This window comes from Rhinopithecus roxellana, chromosome 7 (genome assembly GCF_007565055.1).
Source record: "Rhinopithecus roxellana isolate Shanxi Qingling chromosome 7, ASM756505v1, whole genome shotgun sequence".
Taxonomy (NCBI): Eukaryota; Metazoa; Chordata; class Mammalia; order Primates; family Cercopithecidae; genus Rhinopithecus; species Rhinopithecus roxellana.
The window spans coordinates 36,517,367-36,539,514 of NC_044555.1; the positions used below are offsets into that span (position 1 = coordinate 36,517,367).

Sequence of the window (22,148 nt, forward strand, 5' to 3'; positions counted from 1 at the left end):
GGTTTCATAACCAGTACAAGTTAAGATGCAACATTAGAACGCTTTTTGAAGTCTAAACCCCTTCTAAAGGTAGCATGCATCCATGCATTTTAGTACTAATTTTACTGCTTTTGCTTTTTGTAACTAATGTTTCTTATAAAAGTTTTATAAGAAAGTTTTAACTTCGAAATAACAAGGTTAGCATTTGCTTCTTTGAAATTGCTCTTTTGAAGTATTTCCACAGTGTAAAAAGTTGAATAAAGAATTTACCTAGATAATAGATTATGAATATAATATTTGTTAAAATTAAAATGTTGGTTATTATCCAGTACAATAAAGCACCTGTATTTTAGACCTTTTACAAAACCCAAGGTATATTTTTTTAAAGGGAAAGAACAAGTGAGCACAGAGAAAAAATAACATTGGGTTGGCAGCACAGGGATCATCTTATATTTTTAGAAGGTGAGAGTAAGATCAAGAGAAGCAGAGGTAGAAATGCAAAATGCAGATGAAAAATGTCAATATTACTGAGCATCTTTTGAGAAAGATATTACATGCTTGTTTATAAAGGTTTCATATGGAATATCTTTTGATGCAGTAAACCACATTGAAAATATTCTCCAGTTAATATAACACAATGAAAAACTTCTGCCATGGGATTTTTACAATTAATAGACATTATAGTAAACATTCTTGAGATCTCTTTAAAAGTTGATTGCTTGTACTTTAAAATTCGATGTATTGTGTGAAATCAATTCAAAGGGTCAGAAATTCAAGGTGAAATTAGGAAAAATTTAAATCCCCAGTAAGATAAAACACCTGCAAAATTAACCCAAGAGATGACTGGTGAGTAGATAATTCAATTTGGAAGCACCCAGAGTTTTGATTGAGTCTGAAGGAGACACAAATATAAATTGATTATAAATTGAAAAAGTGAAATCTAATCATTTAACAGGAGAATGAATTATCAGAAAGAAAACTCCATTAGGGAAAATCAGAGAGCTGGTTGCAGGTTTCCAGCACTGTCTAGGAAAGAGAGTGTCCTGATTAGTAGACTGGACTATTCCAGTACCCATCTCAATAACGGAGATGGGTAAGTACATCAAATTAAACCTTGAGGCAGTGATCATTAAAAAAATCTACTGACTCCCTTTTTAATGATTCTAGGCTCACCAAGGAAAACTCTGATTATGATTTTAATGTATGATATCCATACAAAAGTATGTATATCCTCTAATAGAGACAGAATATGCTGGTTATTAAACTAAACATTCCTGTGTTTATAATATTTACCAGTATAAGCTATTGCATGGGCATTCTGATTTATACTTAAATATCTTATGACTTTAGATAGGGAGAATTAGCCTCACTACTCCCGGTACTACTAGGACACTGACAGAATAGCAGTGTCTAATTGGAAGGAAACAAATATGTCTATATAGAAGGACATGTTGGTGACAACATCCATCTGTTTGCAATTGGTAAAAGAACTAGGTGATGATAGAGAATATGCATATTTTTCCTATTCTCTGTATTGTTTTAATGTGAAATTTTTCCTATGGCAATGGTTTTCAGACTTTAGTTTCTGAAGACTTTTTTTTTTTTTTTTTTTTTTTTTAAGATGGAATCTCAGCCTTGTCACCCAGGCAGGAGTTCAATGGCACAATCTCGGTTCACTGCAACCTCCGCCTCCTGGGTTCAAGCGATTCTCCTGCCTCAGCCTCCCAAGTAGCTGGGATTACAGGCGCATGCCACCATGCCCGGCTAATTTTTTTTTTTTTTTTTTGAGATGGAGTCTTGCTTTGTCACCCAGGCTAGAGCGCAGTGGTGCGATCTCGGCTCACTGCCAGCTCTGCCTCCCGGGTTCACGGCATTCTCCTGCCTCAGCCTCCCGAGTAGCTGGGACTGCAGGCACCCGCCACCACCCCCGGCTAATTTTTGTATTTTTAGTAGAGACGGGGTTTTGCCATGTTAGCCAGGATGGTCTCGAACTCCTGGCCTCAGGTGATCTGCCCACCTCGCCTCCCAAAGTGCTGGGATTACAGGCATGAGCCACGATGCCTAGCCCCTGAAGACATTTTTTAAATTCCTAGGTCTTATTCCCAGAGATTCTGATACACTTGGTTTGGGATGAAACACAGGAATCTGCATTTTTTTATTTTATTTTTTATTTTTTATTTTTTTTGAGACGGAGTCTTGCTCTGTCGCCCAGGCTGGAGTGCAGTGGCCGGATCTCAGCTCACTGCAAGCTCCGCCTCCCGGGTTCACGCCACTCTCCTGCCTCAGCCTCCCGAGTAGCTGGGACTACAGGCGCCCACCACCTCACCGGGCTAGTTTTTTGTATTTTTAGTAGAGACAGGGTTTCACCGTGTTAGACAGGATGGTCTCCATCTCCTGACCTTGTGATCCGCCCGTCTCGGCCTCCCAAAGTGCTGGGATTACAGGCTTGAGCCACCGCACCCGGCCAGGAATCTGCATTTTTAAACATCTGTATAATTCTCATCGTGAGGGTTAATGAACTATGAACAGCACTCTGATATAGAGGAAAACTTTCTTAAAAGGTTGGTTCACTGCTGGGCAAAATGTCATGGGTTTCTGTTAGGTTTCTGTTAACTGACTGAATTGAAACATTCTAACCAGTTCTAAGCCTGTGATTGGTCAGAACTGTGTATTCAAACCACAATGAGCATTGCGGAAGTAGCAGGCAGCTTGATAAGAATAACTGATTTGGGTTCCGGCTAGGGCAAGACAAAATGGCTGCCGTCTTCACCGCTATATGCTTGGAGGTGAAGAAAAGGAAATAAAATCCTTTGAGGGGGCCCTTGCTGTTCTATAGGAGAAGCAAATAGGTAAGTGCCAATGGCAGGGAGTAGCCTGGGAAAGAGAATCCCATTAAAATCGCCATCATCTTCTCATAGCCACCTCAAAACAATTTAAGTAAAAACAACGTGCCTCTTAAGGAAGTACAAGTGTCCTTTCCAGTGTCCTTTCTCTCAGACCCAGATTACTGCCTCTAAAACTTCTCTGATACAAAATCTTGGAGCTTCTTCAAGAGATGAGCAATTATTTAATTGAATATATGCAGTTAGAATAGGATTCCGGACATAGGGGGAGGGGAAACTAAGAGCTGGAAATTGCTTAAGAGTAGTATAGGCGGTCGGGCGCGGTGGCTCATGCCTGTAATCTCAGCACTTTGGGAGGCCGAGGGGGGCAGATCACAAGGTCAGGAGATCGAGACCATCTTGGCTAACACAGTGAAACCCCGTCTCTATTAAAGATACAAAAAATTAGCCGGGCATGGTGGTGGGCGCCTGTAGTCCCAGCTACTCGGGAGGCTGAGGCAAGAAAATGGCGTGAACCCGGGAGGCGGAGCTGGCAGTGAGCCGAGATCGCACCACTGCACTCCAGCCTGGGTGACAGAGCGAGACTCTGTCTCAAAAAAACAAGAGTAGTATAGGCTAGGGTTACAACCAGGAAGTGTCCGAGCTAGCGTTTGAATTAATCAGACTTCAAAGTCTATATACCCCTTCCCTTGATGTTTCTAATTTTAATGTGTATAACAATCAACTGGAGTCCATGTTGAAAATGTTTTATATATATATATATATATAATAGGCAGGTTAATATATTAAAAATAATAATATGTTTTTAATAAAAAAAAGGCAGGTGGTCAGTGGGTATTATTTGAGAAACATCTTTTCAGAGCGAAGTTGCTCAAACTTTTTAGTCTCAGGATTCCTTTACGCCGTAACACATTACCAAGAACCTTAGAAAGCATTTGTTTATGTGGTAAATAATATCATATATAGTAGCTACTGAGAGTTGTGGTATTAAAAGTAAAACTGAGAAATGTTTACAATATTTAACCCGTTTGAAAATACCAAGAATAAACCCATTACCTGTTAATCAGGTAACTTTTTTTTTTTTTTTTTTTTTTTTTTTTTGAGACGGAGTCTCGCTCTGTCGCCCAGGCTGGAGTGCAGTGGCCGGATCTCAGCTCACTGCAAGCTCCGCCTCCCGGGTTTACGCCATTCTCCTGCCTTAGCCTCCCGAGTAGCTGGGGCTACAGGCGCCGGCCACCTCGCCCGGCTAGTTTTTTTTGTATTTTTTAGTAGAGACGGGGTTTCACCATGTTAGCCAGGATGGTCTCGATCTCCTGACCTCGTGATCCACCCGTCTCGGCCTCCCAAAGTGCTGGGATTACAGGCTTGAGCCACCGCGCCCGGCCAGGAATCCGCATTTTTAAACATCGCTCTGTATAATTCTCATCGTGAGGGTTAATGAACTATGAGCAGCACTCTGATACAGAGGAAAACTTTCTTAAAAGGTTGGTTCACTGCTGGGCAAAATGTCATGGGTTTCTGTTAGGTTTCTGTTAACTGACTGAATTGAAACAGTCTAACCAGTTCTAAGCCTGTGATTGGTCAGAACTGTGTATTCAAACCACAATGAGCATTGCGGAAGTAGCAGGCAGCTTGATAAGAATAACTGATTTGGGTTCCGGCTAGGGCAAGACAAAATGGCTGCCGTCTTCACCGCTATATGCTTGGAGGTGCAGAAAAGGAAATAAAATCCTTTGAGGGGGCCCTTGCTGTTCTATAGGAGAAGCAAATAGGTAAGTGTCAATGGCAGGGAGTAGCCTGGGAAAGAGAATCCCATTAAAATCGCCATCATCTTCTCATAGCCACCTCAAAACAATTTAAGTAAAAACAACGTGCCTCTTAAGGAAGTACAAGTGTCCTTTCCAGTGTCCTTTCAGACCCAGATTACTGCCTCTAAAACTTCTCTGATACAAAATCTTGGAGCTTCTTCAAGAGATGAGCAATTATTTAATTGAATATATGCAGTTAGAATAGGATTCCGGACATAGGGGGAGGGGAAACTAAGAGCTGGAAATTGCTTAAGAGTAGTATAGGCGGTCGGGCGCGGTGGCTCATGCCTGTAATCTCAGCACTTTGGGAGGCCGAGGGGGGCAGATCACGAGGTCAGGAGATCCAGACCATCTTGGCTAACACAGTGAAACCCCGTCTCTATTAAAGATACAAAAAATTAGCCGGGCATGGTGGTGGGCGCCTGTAGTCCCAGCTACTCGGGAGGCTGAGGCAAGAAAATGGCGTGAACCCGGGAGGCGGAGCTGGCAGTGAGCCGAGATCGCACCACTGCACTCCAGCCTGGGTGACAGAGCGAGACTCTGTCTCAAAAAAACAAGAGTAGTATAGGCTAGGGTTACAACCAGGAAGTGTCCGAGCTAGCGTTTGAATTAATCAGACTTCAAAGTCTATATACCCCTTCCCTTGATTTTTCTAATTTTAATGTGTATAACAATCAACTGGAGTCCATGTTGAAAATGTTTTATATATATATATATATATAATAGGCAGGTTAATATATTAAAAATAATAATATGTTTTTAATAAAAAAAAGGCAGGTGGTCAGTGGGTATTATTTGAGAAACATCTTTTCAGAGCGAAGTTGCTCAAACTTTTTAGTCTCAGGATTCCTTTACGCCGTAACACATTACCAAGAACCTTAGAAAGCATTTGTTTATGTGGTAAATAATATCATATATAGTAGCTACTGAGAGTTGTGGTATTAAAAGTAAAACTGAGAAATGTTTACAATATTTAACCCGTTTGAAAATACCAAGAATAAACCCATTACCTGTTAATCAGGTAACTTTTTTTTTTTTTTTTTTTTTTTTTTTTGAGACGGAGTCTCGCTCTGTCGCCCAGGCTGGAGTGCAGTGGCCGGATCTCAGCTCACTGCAAGCTCCGCCTCCCGGGTTTACGCCATTCTCCTGCCTTAGCCTCCCGAGTAGCTGGGGCTACAGGCGCCGGCCACCTCGCCCGGCTAGTTTTTTTTGTATTTTTTAGTAGAGACGGGGTTTCACCATGTTAGCCAGGATGGTCTCGATCTCCTGACCTCGTGATCCACCCGTCTCGGCCTCCCAAAGTGCTGGGATTACAGGCTTGAGCCACCGCGCCCGGCCAGGAATCCGCATTTTTAAACATCGCTCTGTATAATTCTCATCGTGAGGGTTAATGAACTATGAGCAGCACTCTGATACAGAGGAAAACTTTCTTTTTTTTTTTTTTTTTTTTTTTTATGCCATGTTGGTGTGCTGCACCCATCAACTCGTCAGCACCCATCAATTCATCATTTATATCTTGTATAACTCCCCAATGCAAGCCCTCCCTCCTCCCCCCTCCCCCCTCCCCATGATAGGCCCCAGTGCGTGATGTTCCCCTTCCCGAGTCCAAGTGATCTCATTGTTCAGTTCCCACCTATGAGTGAGAACATGCGGTGTTTGGTTTTCTGTTCTTGTGATAGTTTGCTAAGAATGATGGTTTCCAGCTGCATCCATGTCCCTACAAAGGACGCAAACTCATCCTTTTTTATGGCTGCATAGTATTCCATGGTGTATATGTGCCACATTTTCTTAATCCAGTCTGTCACAGATGGACATTTGGGTTGATTCCAAGTCTTTGCTATTGTGAATAGTGCCGCAATAAACATACGTGTACATGTGTCTTTGTAGTAGAATAATTTATAATCCTTTGGGTATATACCCAGTAGTGGGATGGCTGGGTCATAAGGTACATCTAGTTCTAGATCCTTGAGGAATTGCCATACTGTTTTCCATAATGGTTGAACTAGTTTACAATCCCACCAACAGTGTAAAAGTGTTCCTATTTCTCCACATCCTCTCCAACACCTGTTGTTTCCTGACTTCTTAATGATTGCCATTCTAACTGGTGTGAGATGGTATCTCATTGTGGTTTTGATTTGCATTTCTCTGATGGCGAGTGATGATGAGCATTTTTTCATGTGTCTGTTGGCTGTATGAATATCTTCTTTTGAGAAATGTCTGTTCATATCCTTTCCCCACTTTTTGATGGGGCTGTTTGTTTTTTTCTCGTATATTTGTTTGAGTTCTTTGTAGATTCTGGATATTAGCCCTTTGTCAGATGAGTAGGTTGCAAAAATTTTCTCCCATTCTGTAGGTTGCCTGTTCACTCTGATGGTAGTTTCTTTTGCTGTGAAAAAGCTCTTTAGTTTAATGAGATCCCATTTGTCAATTTTTGCTTTTGCTGCCGTTGCTTTTGGTGTTTTAGACATGAAGTCCTTGCCCATGCCTATGTCCTGAATGGTACTACCTAGATTTTCTTCTAGGGTTTTTATGGTATTAGGTCTAACATTTAAGTCTCTAATCCATCTTGAATTAATCTTCGTATAAGGGGTAAGGAAAGGATCCAGTTTCAGCTTTCTACTTATGGCTAGCCAATTTTCCCAGCACCATTTATTAAATAGGGAATCCTTTCCCCATTTCTTGTTTCTCTCAGGTTTGTCAAAGATCAGATGGCTGTAGATGTGTGGTATTATTTCTGAGGACTCTGTTCTGTTCCATTGATCTATATCTCTGTTTTGGTACCAGTACCATGCTGTTTTGGTGACTGTAGCCTTGTAGTATAGTTTGAAGTCAGGTAGCGTGACGCCTCCAGCTTTGTCCTTTTGACTTAGGATTGTCTTGGCAATGCGGGCCCTTTTTTGGTTCCATATGAACTTTAAAGCAGTTTTTTCCAATTCTGTGAAGAAACTCATTGGTAGCTTGATGGGGATGGCATTGAATCTATAAATAACCTTGGGGAGTATGGCCATTTTCACGATATTGATTCTTCCTATCCATGAGCATGGTATGTTCTTCCATTTGTTTGTGTCCTCTTTTATTTCACTGAGCAGTGGTTTGTAGTTCTCCTTGAAGAGGTCCTTTACATCCCTTGTAAGCTGGATTCCTAGGTATTTTATTCTCTTTGAAGCAATTGTGAATGGAAGTTCATTCCTGATTTGGCTCTCTGCTTGTCTGTTACTGGTGTATAAGAATGCTTGTGATTTTTGCACATTAATTTTGTATCCTGAGACTTTGCTGAAGTTGCCTATCAGCTTAAGGAGATTTTGGGCTGAGACGATGGGGTTTTCTAAATATACAATCATGTCATCTGCAAACAGGGACAATTTGACTTCTTCCTTTCCTAACTGAATACCCTTGATTTCTTTCTCTTGCCTGATTGCCCTAGCCAGAACTTCCAACACTATGTTGAATAGGAGTGGTGAGAGAGGGCATCCCTGTCTTGTGCCAGTTTTCAAAGGGAATTTTTCCAGTTTTTGCCCATTCAGTATGATATTAGCTGTGGGTTTGTCATAAATAGCTCTTATTATTTTGAGGTACGTTCCATCAATACCGAATTTATTGAGAGTTTTTAGCATGAAGGGCTGTTGAATTTTGTCAAAAGCCTTTTCTGCATCTATTGAGACAATCATGTGGTTCTTGTCTTTGGTTCTGTTTATATGCTGGATTACGTTTATTGATTTGCGAATGTTGAACCAGCCTTGCATCCCAGGGATGAAGCCCACTTGATCATGGTGGATAAGCTTTTTGATGTGCTGCTGAATCCGGTTTGCCAGTATTTTATTGAGAATTTTTGCATCAATGTTCATCAGGGATATTGGTCTAAAATTCTCTTTTTTTGATGTGTCTCTGCCAGGCTTTGGTATCAGGATGATGTTGGCCTCATAAAATGAGTTAGGGAGGATTCCCTCTTTTTCTATTGATTGGAATAGTTTCAGAAGGAATGGTACCAGCTCCTCCTTGTACCTCTGGTAGAATTCAGCTGTGAATCCATCTGGTCCTGGACTTTTTTTGATGGGTAGGCTATTAATTGTTGCCTCAATTTCAGAGCCTGCTATTGGTCTATTCAGGGATTCAACTTCTTCCTGGTTTAGCCTTGGGAGAGTGTAAGTGTCCAGGAATTTATCCATTTCTTCTAGATTTTCTAGTTGATTTGCGTAGAGGCGTTTATAGTATTCTCTGATGGTAGTTTGTATTTCTGTGGGGTCAGTGGTGATATCCCCTTTATCATTTTTTATTGCATCTATTTGATTCCTCTCTCTTTTCTTCTTTATTAGCCTTGCTAGCGGTCTGTCAATTTTGTTGATCTTTTCAAAAAACCAACTCCTGGATTCATTGATTTTTTGGAGGGTTTTTTGTGTCTCTATCTCCTTCAGTTCGGCTCTGATCTTAGTTATTTCTTGCCTTCTGCTAGCTTTTGAATGTGTTTGCTCTTGCCTCTCTAGTTCTTTTAATTGTGATGTTAGAGTGTCAATTTTAGATCTTTCCTGCTTTCTCTTGTGGGCATTTAGTGCTATAAATTTCCCTCTACACACTGCTTTAAATGTGTCCCAGAGATTCTGGTATGTTGTATCTTTGTTCTCATTGGTTTCAAAGAACATCTTTATTTCCGCTTTCATTTCGTTATGTACCCAGTAGTCATTCAGGAGCAGGTTGTTCAGTTTCCATGTAGTTGAGCGGTTTTGATTGAGTTTCTTAGTCCTGAGTTCTAGTTTGATTGCACTGTGGTCTGACAGACAGTTTGTTATAATTTCTGTTCTTTTACATTTGCTGAGGAGTGCTTTACTTCCAATTATGTGGTCAATTTTGGAATAAGTGCGATGTGGTGCTGAGAAGAATGTATATTCTGTTGATTTGGGGTGGAGAGTTCTATAGATGTCTATTAGGTCCGCTTGGTGCAGAGATGAGTTCAATTCCTGGATATCCTTGTTAACTTTCTGTCTCGTTGATCTGTCTAATGTTGACAGCGGAGTGTTGAAGTCTCCCATTATTATTGTATGGGAGTCTAAGTCTCTTTGTAAGTCTCTAAGGACTTGCTTTATGAATCTGGGTGCTCCTGTATTTGGTGCATATATATTTAGGAGAGTTAGCTCTTCCTGTTGAATTGATCCCTTTACCATTATGTAATGGCCTTCTTTGTCTCTTTTGATCTTTGATGGTTTAAAGTCTGTTTTATCAGAGACAAGGATTGCAACCCCTGCTTTTTTTTGTTCTCCATTTGCTTGGTAGATCTTCCTCCATCCCTTTATTTTGAGCCTATGTATGTCTCTGCATGTGAGATGGGTCTCCTGAATACAGCAGACTGATGGGTCTTGACTCTTGATCCAGTTTGCCAGTCTGTGTCTTTTAATTGGAGCATTTAGTCCATTAACATTTAAGGTTAATATTGTTATATGTGAACTTGATCCTGCCATTATGATATTAACTGGTTATTTTGCTCGTTAGTTGATGCAGTTTCTTCCTAGCCTCGATGGTCTTTACATTTTGGCATGTTTTTGCGATGGCTGGTACCGGTTGTTCCTTTCCATGTTTAGGGCTTCCTTCAGGGTCTCTTGTAAGGCAGGCCTGGTGGTGACAAAATCTCTAAGCATTTGCTTATCTGTAAAGGATTTTATTTCTCCTTCACTTATGAAACTTAGTTTGGCTGGATATGAAATTCTGGGTTTAAAATTCTTTTCTTTAAGAACGTTGAATATTGGCCCCCACTCTCTTCTGGCTTGTAGAGTTTCTGCCGAGAGATCTGCTGTTAGTCTGATGGGCTTCCCTTTGTGGGTTACCCGACCTTTCTCTCTGGCTGCCCTTAAGATTTTTTCCTTCATTTCAACTTTGGTGAATCTGGCAATGATGTGTCTTGGAGTTGCTCTTCTGGAGGAGTATCTTTGTGGCGTTCTCTGTATTTCCTGAATTTGAATGTTGGCCTGCCCTACTAGGTTGGGGAAGTTCTCCTGGATGATATCCTGAAGAGTGTTTTCCAACTTGGTTCCATTTTCCCCCTCACTTTCAGGCACCCCAATCAGACGTAGATTTGGTCTTTTTACGTAATCCCATACTTCTTGCAGGCTTTGCTCATTTCTTTTTCTTCTTTTTTCTTTTGGTTTCTCTTCTCGCTTCATTTCATTCATTTGATCTTCAATCGCTGATACTCTTTCTTCCAGTTGATCGAGTCGGTTACTGAAGCTTGTGCATTTGTCACGTATTTCTCGTGTCATGGTTTTCATCTCTGTCATTTCGTTTATGATCTTCTCTGCATTAATTAGTCTAGCTGTCAATTCTTCCACTCTTTTTTCAAGATTTTTAGTTTCTTTGCGCTGGGTACGTAATTCCTCCTTTAGCTCTGATAAGTTTGATGGACTGAAGCCTTCTTCTCTCCTCTCGTCCAAGTCATTCTCTGACCAGCTTTGATCCGTTGCTGGCGATGGGCTGCGCTCCTTCGCAGGGGGAGATGCGCTCTTATTTTTTGAATTTCCAGCTTTTCTGCCCTGCTTTTTCCCCATCTTTGTGGTTTTATCTGTCTCTGGTCTTTGATGGTGGTGACGTACTGATGGGGTTTTGGTATAGGTGTCCTTCCTGTTTGATAGTTTTCCTTCTGACAGTCAGAAGGACTGTCTGTTGGTCTGTTGGAGATTGCTTGAGGTCCACTTCAGACCCTGTTTGCCTGGGTATCAGCAGCAGAGGTTGCCGAAGATAGAATATTGCTGAACAGCGAGTGTACCTGTCTGATTCTTCCTTTGGAAGTTTCCTCTCAGGGGTGTACTCCACCCTGTGAGGTGTGGGGTGTCAGACTGCCCCTAGTGGGGGATTTCTCCCAGCTAGGCTACTCAGGGGTCAGAGACACACCTGAGCAGGCAGTCTGTCCGTTCTCAGATCTCAACCTCCGCGTTGGGAGATCCACGGCTCTCCCCAAAGCTGTCAGACAGAGTCGTTCGCGTCTGCACTGGCTCCTGCTACTTCCCCTGTTGGTCTTCAGCTGTGCGCTGTCCCCAGAGGTGGAGACTACAGAGACAGGCAGGCTTCCTTGAGCTGCTGTGAGCTCCACCCAGTTCGAGCTTCCCAGCGGCTTTGTTTACCTACTTAAGCCTCAGTAATGGCGGGCGCCCCTCCCCCAGCCTCGCTGCTGCCTTGCGGATAGATCGCGGCAGACTGCTGTGTTAGCAGTGAGGGAGGCTTCGTGGGCGTGGGACCCTCCCGGCCAGGATTGGGATATATTCTCCTGGTGTGCCTGTATGCTTACAGCGCAGTATTGGGGTGGGAGTTACCCGATTTTCCAGGTGTTGTGTGTCTCAGTTCCCCTGGCTAGGAAAACGGATCCCCTTCCCCCTTGCGCTTCCAGGTGAGGCGATGCCTCGCCCTGCTTCAGCTCTCGCTGGTCAGGCTGCAGCAGCTGACCAGCACCGATTGTCCGGCACTCCCTAGTGAGATGACCCCAGTACCTCAGTTGAAAATGCAGAAATCACCGGTCTTCTGTGTCGCTCGCGCTGGGAGTTGGAGACTGGAGCTGTTCCTATTCGGCCATCTTGCTCCGCCCTCCCCGAAAACTTTCTTAAAAGGTTGGTTCACTGCTGGGCAAAATGTCATGGGTTTCTGTTAGGTTTCTGTTAACTGACTGAATTGAAACAGTCTAACCAGTTCTAAGCCTGTGATTGGTCAGAACTGTGTATTCAAACCACAATGAGCATTGCGGAAGTAGCAGGCAGCTTGATAAGAATAACTGATTTGGGTTCCGGCTAGGGCAAGACAAAATGGCTGCCGTCTTCACCGCTATATGCTTGGAGGTGCAGAAAAGGAAATAAAATCCTTTGAGGGGGCCCTTGCTGTTCTATAGGAGAAGCAAATAGGTAAGTGTCAATGGCAGGGAGTAGCCTGGGAAAGAGAATCCCATTAAAATCGCCATCATCTTCTCATAGCCACCTCAAAACAATTTAAGTAAAAACAACGTGCCTCTTAAGGAAGTACAAGTGTCCTTTCCAGTGTCCTTTCAGACCCAGATTACTGCCTCTAAAACTTCTCTGATACAAAATCTTGGAGCTTCTTCAAGAGATGAGCAATTATTTAATTGAATATATGCAGTTAGAATAGGATTCCGGACATAGGGGGAGGGGAAACTAAGAGCTGGAAATTGCTTAAGAGTAGTATAGGCGGTCGGGCGCGGTGGCTCATGCCTGTAATCTCAGCACTTTGGGAGGCCGAGGGGGGCAGATCACGAGGTCAGGAGATCCAGACCATCTTGGCTAACACAGTGAAACCCCATCTCTATTAAAGATACAAAAAATTATCCGGGCATGGTGGCGGGCGCCTGTAGTCCCAGCTACTCGGGAGGCTGAGGCAAGAAAATGGCGTGAACCCGGGAGGCGGAGCTGGCAGTGAGCCGAGATCGCACCACTGCACTCCAGCCTGGGTGACAGAGTGAGACTCTGTCTCAAAAAAGCAAGAGTAGTATAGGCTAGGGTTACAACCAGGAAGTGTCCGAGCTAGCGTTTGAATTAATCAGACTTCAAAGTCTATATACCCCTTCCCTTGATGTTTCTAATTTTAATGTGTATAACAATCAACTGGAGTCCATGTTGAAAATGTTATATATATATATAATAGGCAGGTTAATATATTAAAAATAATAATATGTTTTTAATAAAAAAAAAAGGCCGGTGGTCAGTGGGTATTATTTGAGAAACATTTTTTCAGAGCGAAGTTGCTCAAACTTTTTAGTCTCAGGATTCCTTTACGCTGTAACACATTACCAAGAACCTTAGAAAGCATTTGTTTATGTGGTAAATAATATCATATATAGTAGCTACTGAGAGTTGTGGTATTAAAAGTAAAACTGAGAAATGTTTACAATATTTAACCCGTTTGAAAATACCAAGAATAAACCCATTACCTGTTAATCAGGTAACTTTTTTTTTTTTTTTTTTTGAGACGGAGTCTCGCTCTGTCGCCCAGGCTGGAGTGCAGTGGCCGGATCTCAGCTCACTGCAAGCTCCGCCTCCCGGGTTTACGCCATTCTCCTACCTCAGCCTCCCGAGTAGCTGGGACTACAGGCGCCCGCCACCTCGCCCGGCTAGTTTTTTTTTTTTGTATTTTTTAGTAGAGACGGGGTTTCACCATGTTAGCCAGGATGGTCTCGATCTCCTGACCTCGTGATCCGCCCGTCTCGGCCTCCCAAAGTGCTGGGATTACAGGCTTGAGCCACCGCGCCCGGCAAGGTAACATTTTATAAAATATAATTTTATTTTCCAAATTAAAAACATTTAGGGAAAACAAGATATACTATTGCGTATTTTTACAAATCTCCTTAATGCCTAGCTTAATAATTCTCTTATCTGTTTCTACATTCAGTCTGTTGTGATATGATATTTTAGTTGAAGTATATGAAGAACATCAGACCTTACAAAAATATATGGTAAGAAAAAGGAGAACCTTGGAGACTCCCTGAAAGGATCTTGAAGATCCCCATGGTCATGGGACCGTACTTTGAGTCCCTGTTTTGTAGGAATAGCTGTTTTTACTGTCAGAGAGTTCTATATTCATCAGTTTTTTTTTGACAATCAAAGTTCAGAGAAACTGAGGATCATTAAAAATGAATTTTTTTCTTAGATTACTTAGGGTGGGGAAAATTATTTTATAAATATTACCGCAGTCACTCTTTCATTAATTTATTAGGTTTAAAGTACTATTGAAATATAAAAAAGAAGTGTAGGTGATGGGGAAGAATTTTGTTTAAAGAAATTGGGTTTTAGAATAATGATTAGATTGAGGGTAAGTGGTTTCAATAGGCAGTGAGGAAGGAATACATTAGGTAAACAATTATAGGTAGAAAAAGTGGGAGAGCAGGGACCAATCTATAGTTCTTTGTAGTAGATAGTTGTTTACAATTGAATAAATAACAATAATGGTAAGAAAGTGCTAATTGTAACTTTCTAAAAGGGTGATTAATTTGCCTGATAAAACAATATTTTGTTCTGGTCACGTACCTCTTCAAATTTTCTTACATTTTTCGTGACTCTAAGTTTTAGTTCTGTAAACTAAAATTTACTGCCATGTTAGTGCAATAACTTTGACAAACATTATCTTATTTCTTATTTTTCTGTGGTAAAAGTGGAAGAACCTGAAAAGGAACTTAGAAAGAAGCAGCTGGGAAAGGTGAGAGGAAAACCTAGAGTGTGTGTTATCCTGGAAGCCAATTGAGGTAAGTGTTTCAAGGAAGAGGGAGTGATCCACTCTGTCAAATTACACTGATCCATGAGGTTAAAATGAAGAATAATCATTGATCATGAGATTTAGTGACATGGAGGTCATTCATAACCTAGACAGGAAAATTCCCATGGAGTGATTGAGGTGAAAGTTCCATTGCTATGAATTCAAGAGAAACTGAGAAGAAAGGAGTTGAAAACTTTTTGTAAGTAGCTATTTCCAGGAGTTTTGCTAAAACAGTAAGCAGAGAAATGGAGCAACAGATTTTAGAGGAAATGAGGGTAATACAGGTGGTTTCTTTTGGTTTATAAATGAGATAAATAATAGCATGTATATTTGCTTATTTTTTTGAGAGCTTCAGTGGTGAACTCTCAAGACATTAATCCTTTCCTCATAGAATCCATGATCTAGTTGGGGGAAATTGTATTAAACAAATGATTACACAAATAATTAGAGTATAATTACCACACCTAACTTTTTCAAGGACATCAAGAAAGACTTCCCTATGTAAATGATACTAAGGTTGCACTTAGGGAGGGAATAGTACTTGAAAAGGTCTTGGGCAGAGGGAATATGGCCTATCAGGGATACTGACAGAAAGAAGCTACTGAGCCTGAAGTATAGACAGAGGGGAGAATGAATTTGGCAGAAGATAAAGAGGAAGAGTTAATCAGTGGCTAAATTATTTAAGTTGGAGTTCATAGATTTAGTTAAGATCTTTGGTTATTATACCATGTACCTTAGGGATTCTTGACTTTTATGTGTTTGGCGTAACAAAAGTAAACTAGCCAAAACTGAAAGGTAAAAGATGGGACAGAGAAAGCAGAAAGGAAAGGTGAATTGCATTACCACTATTCATACTGCCACACACATGACATTAGGCCAAGTCTATCTGTAGTTTCATCATCAATTATTTTTTCTAATAAATACTAAATGTATTCAGTATTCACAGCATTGAGATATTTCTGTCTAACTGATCAAATCATATAGTAAGCAGGTCCAATTTGTTTGTTAATATGACCAGTAACAACAGATTGTCATTCCCTACCTAATATCTTCCAGTGACTTTCTTTTAATCTCTTAAAAATAATATATTTTCCAATTTTTTCTTATGAAATTTTTAAGCACTTGGAAAACCTGAAGACTAACACCTACATACCCACAATCTAGAGTCAAGAACTTTTATCATTTTGTTCTATTTGCTTTCTCTGTTTTGCTGCATAATTTGAAAGTAAGTTACAGACCTCATGATGCTTCATATGCATATATCGCAGCATATTTTGCCTAAAAATAAAGGCATTCTCTGTAATCTCAGTATTATATTTAAGCTACTTAAAGTATTTTCCTATCATCTAATGCCTAATCAGTATTAGATATCTTCGATGCCTGCACCCAGTTTTTAACAGTTTAATTGGAGTTTTTATATCATGATAATTATTTATTGTAGGTGTACAGTGTGATGATTTACTGCAAATTTACAAAAGTTGTACAGCCATCATCTTAATCTGAGAACATTCCATCATTCTAGAAAGAAGTCTCTGATACATTTTTTTTTTTAATTGAACTAGGATTAAATCACGGTTATATCTCTTTAAAGTTTTTTTCCTAAAATAATTTTTATTTTATTCCATGAAATTGATTTTTAGAAGAAATCAGCTGTTTGTTTTATGGAATCTTCTACATTCTAGATTTATCTGCTTGTTTTCTCATTATGTGACTTAACTTTTTCCTCTATCCATCCCCCAACTGCCACTCCCAATATTTTCTATTAAAGTCCTGGTTAAACTCATTCTGATATATTTGGAATAAAACCCAAATTTGCTAATTATTTTCCTCCTCTAAAAAGCAAGCCCCATAAAGCCTTCTCTAACACCAGTGTGTGGTTCACAGTAGGATCTCAGTAAAAATTTGTTGAGTGAATGAATGAATCACCTACATTCAGATTATATATTTTTGCCATCCAGTTTCAACCTCAACTGAAGACATTTTTCCATTTTAAATTCTCTCCCTCTGAGGATGAATACTGAGTGATCCCTCCACATGGTTTTTCAAATCATGCCAGTTATGGAAATGTAGTCCTTTTTGATTCCAGTATGATAATGATAATATTAATTAGCACAGTTTTTGATGCTTCTGACCATTCCATGCTATTATTTTCAGTAGCCATCTATAATTTAGTTACGTTAACAAATGTACTCTGGCCTTTGGATTTTAAGGACATGTACATATATATAGACATTTCTAATGTGAGAAAATCTAAAACTCATGTAAGTATATCCAGCTTCAATAAATAACTGTATTACTTTTGGCTGTTTCTCAGCCAGTATATTTGCATCAAATTCTCTGTTCTGTTTTCAGAAATACATTAAAAAATTTATGTGGGAGTGGCAGTTTGCAGAAGGCACTGATACATGTAAAACCAAGTAATGCTATTTAAAGCCATGCACAAATAGATATGTTTTGAATTATGTTCACTGGGAAAAATAGTAAAGAACTCCCCTGGTATTTTGCTTCCTATGCTTAAGGCCTTATCTTTGATAAGTTGTTAGACGAGATGACAAATGTATCTTGGCACAACTAGGTGCTAGGGAATTGTTGACATATTTTAGATTGCAAATCAGTTTGTATGCACAGTGTATTGCCTCAAAGGGCATATTATGGTCCTCTACTATAAAATATATTGCTTTAGTTTAAAACTAAAATGTAGATGAAATTATAAGAAATAAATGGAAAATCCAGTTTGATCTCACCATGAAAGTTAGAAATAATTTTTCATTTGCATACTGGTCAAATCAAAATAAAATTGATTTTAGGTGTTCAGTGCTGAACAGCACTAGCTTAATAAGATTATAATTTGAAGAACCTTGTCAAGGATTTCTACAAAACTTACAAGACATTTGTTAAATAAGAACAAGGACAATGGGCAGAGAACATAGGGCAAACCTTATTTGTTTGGGGTGTATTTTTATATGAGTAGTTATATCACACAGATGGAAAGAAACTAGTGTTTTATTAGATTTGTTTCATGTAAGGTGACCCATGGAATAGAGGGGCTGGAATTTTCAGGACTCTAGGACATTTTGGTTACTTCATGTATAGTCATATCCCACTACATCTGAACATAGTGCTCTAGAGCAAAATCTGTTGTCAAGAAAGAATCAAGAAAGTTGCTAGTGAGTATCCAAAACATATGAAATGCATTTTCAAAACAAGTACCTTCTTGGAAAATGCATATTTGAATTTGGTATTTATGTATATAATGGTTTTCTACAGAGGATTTCCTAAAGCGTTGACACTGGAACTGTAGAAACTGTTGTTATTTAGTTCATGGCTTCTTGACTAGGGTAAAGTGCTAAAGGGACAAAGCTTGTGAATTTAGTTTCTCTGACAGCCTTTACTCTTTTTATTAGACTATACTCTTAGACTTTCAAATAATTTCATAAGTATATGCAGGACAGATCCATTCCTGCTACTTGAGAAATAAATGGACTTTGTCGATGATGATTCAGTCATATCACCTAGATGTCCATTATAGTCAACACAGTATTCTATATATCATCTTTAAATAATTCCTGTCTGGTGCCAAGTACTTAATTTAAACTTAATATGTGATTGAATGAATTGAAAACATTTTATATATTTTGTAGCCCTGTCCATTGAGAAGGCCTAGAAGAAACAATACCCAATAGCAATGAGCACACCCAGTGCCAAGGTCTTGTTTCCTATTATAGTAGTAAAAGGAACCCGGGCTCTGAAGAAAGGGCTGATTCTAGGGCTAATGCAGGGGTTATACAAAATTATACTGGAGCATCTTGTAAGAGCCAGCAGGTAAGGGAGTACTTAAGAAACAAAATGAGGGAGTTAATGTCAGAGGGACACAGGAGCTAACTAAAAGAGCTTTCCGTGGCCAAAGCTGGAATAGTTTAAGCAACAAAATAAAATTGTACTGAAATATTACCCAAAGTATAAAGTTAATAACCATAAATCCATACTGGTATAAATAAGTGACTTAACACATGGGGATAAATGGAAAAATCTCCTGTACAGATGCATTCCAGAAAATCTATGTGGGGATATCGCCATTAAGAAGTTGGACCGTAACTTCCCATTCTGTAAGTGTGTGCTGCACATGGTGACTTTTTTCCCAAAGAGTACAGTATGGAAATGGGAAGAAATGGGAAGAGAATAGTCTTAGAGTAGAGAAAGCTGATAAATACTACTTTGGTCAGGTGATCAAAGTTAGTAACCTTAGTGATACGTTAGTAGTACATACCCTTGATATGATGTGATGAGAATGGTACTTTGCCTCTGTGTTATTTCTCCCAAAACTTACAATCTAAGTATAGCTATGATAAAAAAAATACTAGACAAACCCAAATTGAAAAGCATTCCAGGCTAGGCACTGTGGCTCACGCCTGTAATCCCAGCATTTTGGAAGGCCAAGGCAGGTGGATCACTTGAGTCCAGGAGTTCACGATCAACCTTGGTGACATGGCGAAACCCTGTCTCTACGAAAAAATACAAAAATTAGCCAGATGTGGTTGCACGTGCCTGTAGTCTCAGCTACTCAGGAGGCTGATGCAACAGAATTGCTTGAGCCTAGGAGGCAGAGGTTGCAGTGAGCCGAAATGGTGCCACTGCACTCCAGCCTGGGCAACAGAGTGAAATCCTGTCTCAAAAATAAAATAAATTAAAATAAATATAAAATAAATACTCTATAAAATAAATGTCTGATGATTACTCCTCAAGACAGTAACAGTCGTCAAAAACAAATTCCTCTGCCACAGTTCAGAGGAGTCTAGGAGACATGATGCTTACTTGTAATATGGCATCTTAGATGGATTCCTGGGACAGTAAAAGGACTTAGCTGAAAACTAAGGAACTTTGAATAAGAATGGACTTTAGTTAACAATAGTGTGTCAGTATTGGTTCATTAGTTGTGGTAAATGTTCCATATCAATGTAAGATATTAATGGTAAGAGAAACTAGATGCAGGGGATACAGGAATTCTCTGTACAATATTTGCAAATTTTCTGTAAACCTAAAACTATTTTAAATAAAAAGCATGTTTAAAAATACGTATCACTTGATTGGCATAAAAGCTAAACAATAGTGATGATGTGTTTTTCTGAATACAAAATTCAAAATGTCTTACTATATTAAGGTAAATGAGAGGGTGAAGTGCTCATTTCTTCAAAACAAACATTTGACATTTATACTTGGAGCTTCTACCCTCTCACGTCATTCTTTTCTATCTTATCACTTCCATCTACAATATTTTGTTGCTTCTATAAGCTTTCAGATATCATCCTTAAGATGGCAGAGATTGACTGTTTGTCACTTGACAGTTCTGTAGAGGGAAGAAAGAGGAAGACATATTTTAAATTCTCACATTTTCCTTAGAATGACAAATGCTCCATGACAGAACTATGCCGGAGGGAATATACATGAGAAGAATTGTTTCCACACTGCATGGTTTTCTACCATGTTGATTCCAGTCAGGATAAGAGTGATAATTTCTGCTTCAGAACAGTCATGTTGACAACTAGAATAGGATGTGCTCATGCTTGGCTTTTATTTCGGAAAAAAAGGATATTATATTACACACCATTGCTAGAGCTATGTATTTCATGGAAATTATGATATATGATTAAATTTTCCAAAAAACCCTCTTTATTTTTCATTTATCCTATGACTTAGATTGCACTATTGTTATTTTCCGTATTATCATCCAATGTGAAATGGCCAAACATATTGCGGTAATTAAAGATATTGTTATATGTGAAGATTATTGTCATTTTATAATTTGACAGCCCCATTCCTATCTTAAATCCTTTATTTCTAAGATACATTTGTTTCAGCAGCATGGTAACTTACATGAGCTAGTGTGAACAAAGAACATTAAGGATTTTTTAAATAGGAGCCTCATCCAAATGCCCAGATATTTGCAGAAGAGTTGAATGTTTCAGATTAAGGCTTAGAGGAATTGCCAGCTACTTTGAAAAAGATATTTCAACTCAAATTTATGTATCTGTGAAAATTTATCTACAATTATACATCGCAGTGAAAATTCATTGGAATCATTTGTAATCTTTAAATGATGTGGAGGTGGCCTTTAAAATAACTAGTTTTAGTGATATTTGTGGTAGAAACTACATTGTGAAACATTAAAATATCTTTTCTGTGAGCTTACATTTATATTGACATTTACCTAAGTATGTTTCATAACAGATGGTATAATCACTTTCTAAAAGGAGAAATTGAGATGATTACTAGTTTATAAAAGTGATATGAATATTTTGCACTGTATTCAGCTTATCCTTTGTACCTCAAGGCCTTAGCATCTGATACTCCTTCTGCTTGGGGCATTGAATCAATTTTGGCTCTTTTATTACTCCCATCCTGTTTAACTGCTTTTTCTGGCTAGCTCTGGTTTATGCCACAAGTCTCAGATGATATGTCAGTAATTCAGACTTGACCTTCCCTTCTGAATTAGGTCTCTGTTTCTTTCATAGCATCCTGTACTTTTCCTTCATCTCCCCAATCATCATTATGATTATATACTCATTTGTTTCATATTTGTGTAATAACTACACAAACTGTAATATCCATTGCATAGTATCTGGCACATAATATATGATCAAAAGGGAATTGTAAGAATCAATGAACAAATATTATTATAATATCCAGATTACTAGCATGATTGTCACAATTTACATCTAACCTTTATAGGATTTTAGCATATTTCGTGAAAATAAGTAGACATACAGAAAATCAAGTTACTCTTGTTCTATAATAGAAATAGAGAAGGTAAGTCACAATGCTTTTAAAACAGAGTATTTGAGCAAGAGACTTTGTTGGTGTTACTTTTTCTCTTTTCTCAGTATGATTTATCCTCTAGGAAAGGATCATACAGATTCTTCAGTTCAGAATAACTCCAGCAACACTTACATGGTGACAACACCCTCTCCCGTTGTCTGCTGTTACTCCAAATTTCAATTACTGGTCTCAAAACTCCTATCCTGTCTTAATCTTAGCAGACAGATGACCTTGGCACCTACCACTGAATGAAAATGAAGGCTATTATGTGAGAAATACTTCATCTTTCTCCCTTTTACCTCCTACCACCCTCCAAAAAATCCTGCATCCATTCCCTTTCTTTATTCTTTGCCTCTGCTCTTGGGAAAAGAAATTCTTCTACCTCTGAGTTTAATTTCATTCCTTTCTGTTTTCTCTGTGATATTGCCACATTAGCTATTTCTTCTCTTACCTATGTTTTCAAAACATGTTTTCT

General features: G+C 39.2%; 1 protein-coding gene across 4 annotated transcripts in view; it reads left to right on the plus strand.

The window, feature by feature from the left end:
- FAM133A (family with sequence similarity 133 member A) overlaps positions 1 to 22,148 on the plus strand; it is a 54,866-nt gene that overhangs the window by 19,707 nt on the left and 13,011 nt on the right. For 3 of the 4 annotated variants that reach the window (XM_010352965.2, XM_010352966.2, XM_010352964.2), the window contains one exon: positions 14,760 to 14,849. The exons of the other annotated variant lie outside the window; for it this stretch is intronic. The gene's annotated coding sequence lies outside the window, so the exon portion shown is untranslated. The remainder of the gene's footprint in view (positions 1 to 14,759; positions 14,850 to 22,148) is intronic. 4 annotated transcript variants of the gene reach the window in all.